At 37.0% G+C, this 3910-nt stretch overlaps 1 pseudogene; it reads right to left on the reverse strand.

The window, feature by feature from the left end:
* Nucleotides 1-2138: 2138 nt before the first annotated feature.
* LOC132302039 (small nucleolar RNA R71) lies at nucleotides 2139-2237 on the reverse strand (annotated as a pseudogene).
* Nucleotides 2238-3910: the final 1673 nt, after the last annotated feature.

The raw sequence follows: 3910 nt of genomic DNA on the forward strand, positions 1-3910 counted from the left end.
GGCTTGCTTCCTAAACTTAGTATTTTGTAGTTTTTTAGGGATTTATGTTGTAAATAATGTTTCGACCATGAATTTATATAGATCTTGGGTTTTTACATGATTTGTATGGATTAATTCTTCCAATTGATCTTTTATTTCTATCCACATGTCTATGTATGCTAGAATGAAAGGTCATGTGCTTACACTAGGTTTGATGACTTTGATGCATGTCTATGTGTGTTGAAATTATAAATTTAGTGATGGTCAAGGCATAGTGCTTAATTGATTACTCTTGTGGTTTGTTTGATGGATCATGCTTATTTCTTGATGGATTGTGCTACCTCCTTAGCTTAATTAGTTTAATTTCCATGTCATTAGTATAGTTGTAGTTTAGTTGCTTTAAATTCCTAGATAGGTAGACAATCCATTTTTGTTGTTTGATGATCCATGCTTATGAGTGCAAGGCAAGTAGTACATTTCTCTAGATTTTTGTGTGTGCATTAATTGTGGGTTTATTAAATGGTTAATGGCTTAGTTTGATAGGTTATGCTACTCACTAGATTAATTAGACAATTTATGTTTAATTTGCCATCTATGCTTAGTATTTCAATTAATGGCACACACATTTGTTTTACAGCATGAAACCCCCTTAAATTGACAATTACTAATGTTTAGTGAAGTAAAGCTTTGTGGTGAACTCTAAGCCCCAAGACCTTTCTCTCATTCTCTTTACCCTAATCTCTAGATTGATCTTAATTTACATGTTTTTAATTGAATCATTAGTTTAATTCAATCAACAAAACCCCTCTTTGATCATTCAACCTACTAATCCAATATTAATTTTGGAATACCTTGCAAATCCCTTAGGACGATCCCTACTTGCTCTTGCTACATTAGTAGTAGTAGTGGTAGTGGTTTTTATAAATTTAAACTTAACCAAAAAGACTTTCTTAAATTGCGCACTCACTATCACATAATTACTGGGGATTAGCAACGCCGTATTTGGAATTGATTAGGAATTAGTACTCCTTTGATCCTTGTTTTTACTTTATTTTTATTTTATTTCTCACATTGTCACTTTTTGGCTAGGTACTTAGAGAAAGGGAAGCAAAGCAAGGAACTTCAAAGTTAGCAAGCAAAGCATAAAAAGCAAAAGCAAAAATAAAAAAAATTGGAAAAGTAAAGCAAAACAAAAAGCTTAAAAATTTCTTAAAGTTGCTTAAGGACCCTTTGTGAGCTATCTTAGTTAAATCATTGGCTCGTGTGGAAGCATTTTACTTTATTAGTGTAAATCGTCGGCCCGCGTGGAGATATTTTATTTCTTGCATTGTTAAAAAGCATGGGAGTATGGGATTAATGTATGTGGAGGCTTGTTGTTGTTGTTGATTGATTTGTGTTGTGGATGAGAAGTGCTTGTTATTTGTTGTTTGTTGTTTATGTTGATTTGCATTGTGCATGCATGGTTGTTGGTCTTTAAATCCTCCTCTTGTTCTATTGAATCTTATTCTTGGGTCGATTGTGCGCAATCCAAGGGGTAGGGGTAATTCAAGTGAATCCATTACATTAATGGATGACCATGTTAAAGACCTTGGTCATGTAGACTAACAAGGCCTTCTTCATCCTGATGTGCAACAACATGATAATGTGCAAGTTCCCGGCATACCTAAACCTTTTGTTCCATAACCACAAGGCCAAGTTCCACTTAGAATGCCAAGACCATACTATGCACCACCACCTCTACCACCCGTTGTCCAAGCTAATAATGGGGCTTATGTAGAGTCACCAATTGTGAATCCTCCCATGGCTTTGAAAAATCACTATGTGACTTAATGAATATAATGCACCAACATGTATTCGTCTTCCTAGAGCACATCATTATGAAATCAAGCCATAAACTATTCAAATGCTTCCCAATTATATTGGGTTAACCAATGAAGAACCATATAAGCATTTGGATGAATTTCTTGAGGTTTATTCCACCGTAAATTATACGAACATGCCAAAAGAAGTTTTAAGGTTGAAACTCTTCCCATTCACCCTAAAGGATAAGGCAAAATATTGGTTTAACAATTTGAGACCTCTTTCCATAAATTCTGGGTAGAAATACAACAAAAGTTCTTGAGAAAGTATTATCCCATGTCTAAAACCAATGCCATGCGAACTTCAATTTGTGAGTTTTCACAATGGGATGGGGAGATGTTACATGAGGCGTGGGAACGGTTGAATGATTTGCTTAGGAAATTTCCTCGTCACGACATTCCTAAATGGCAAATAGTTCAACATTTTTATGAAAGTTTGTCGGACAACCATAACGGCATGGTTGATGCCTCAATGGGAGGTTCATATTTAGACAAGCATGAAGATGATGTGTGGCGTTTATATGAAAGCATGAGTGAAAATTCAATGCACCGATCCTTGTGTTCTAAAAATGGTAAAAATCTAGGAGGAAGAAAGAATTCAAGCTTATATCAAGTGGACAATTCTAATGACATAGTTGTCGAGGTGAAGTCTTTAACTCAAAGGTATGATCAATTTTTGATCAATCAAAATTTGGCTCATCAATTGTCTTCCTCCCCTACTCATCATCATTCTAATGAATCGTGCATGACATGTTCAAGTGTGTTGCATACTACTTCCAATTGTCCCCATGGACATATGCATAATGAGCACCATGAACAAGTCAATGCCACTTTTGTGAATCAAGGGAATAATCCCTATGGAAATCATTATAATCCCGGGTGGAGGAATCACCCCAATTTTTCTTGGAAAAGCCAAGGGGAAGGCTCAAACCCTCCCCAAGGTGGTTTTCAAGGGAAGTATGTTACACACCTATGCAAGGCCAAAATTCTCAAAGCTATCGTTCATCCTACCAAGCTCCTAATGGAAATTAATTCTCAAATTCTCATTTTCCCAATCAATCATCTTACTCCCAAAGTCATTCAAGAAGTGTCGTTTTTGAGGAGAAAGTTCTATTGGCTTTAGGTACTTTGGAGGTGAACACTCAATTGCCAAGCTAGAAACCTAAGTAGGGTAAATAGCTAGCTCATTGAATGCGAGAGAGAAAGGAAAAATGCCTCTTAACCCCCCCCCCCCACCAAAGCAACAATTTGTTGTGGAGACCACTTCCCCTTCGGAAGGTCCTACACTTGAACATATAAATGCAGTGACCACTTTGAGAAGTGGAAAGGTGATTGACAATCAAGTTGGTGAGTCTAATGAAGAGAGTGAACTGGTGCAACCTCGTGTTGACACCCGTCCCGTTTTGCATTCCACTCCTCCTTCATTTAGTTGAAAGGACCAAGTTGTTGAGAATGCTTCACAAAAAGTTTTTGAAAAATCTTTTGAGCCAAAGGCTCCATTCCTGGATACTTTAAAAGCATCCACATCTTTTGAAAAATAACAAGGTAAAATGAATAAAATCATTGATGTGTTTAGGCAAGTTAAAATCAATCTTCCTCTATTGGATGCAATTTAAAAAATTTCAGCTTATGCCAAGTTTTTAAAAGATCTATGCACTATAAAAAGGAAAAACATAAGCCAAGCACCTAGGAAGGTTGTACTTACCGAGCAAGTGATCTCTATCTTGCAACACAACACTCTTCCTAAATTCAAAGACCCCGGTTCACCCACCACTTCATGCACTATAGGTGACCATCTTATCAATCAGGCTCTTTTGGATTTAGGAGCAAGCGTAAATCTTCTTCCCTAGTTGGTGTATGTCCAATTGGGCTTGGGCGATTTGAAGCCAACGTCATAGTTTTGCAACTAGCCGACCGATCCATTAAAAAGCCCTAGGGTATCATTGAAGATGTTTTAATTAAGATTGACAAATTCTTCTTCCCGGTCGATTTCGTTGTCATTGGCACGGAACTGGTTCCCAATCCCAAGAGCCAAATACCCATTATCCTTGGCCCTCCCTTCTTGGCTACCG

This window comes from Cornus florida, unplaced genomic scaffold (genome assembly GCF_030987335.1).
Source record: "Cornus florida cultivar Cherokee Brave unplaced genomic scaffold, ASM3098733v1 CherokeeBrave_3.0.0_Hap2_Chr03, whole genome shotgun sequence".
Taxonomy (NCBI): Eukaryota; Viridiplantae; Streptophyta; class Magnoliopsida; order Cornales; family Cornaceae; genus Cornus; species Cornus florida.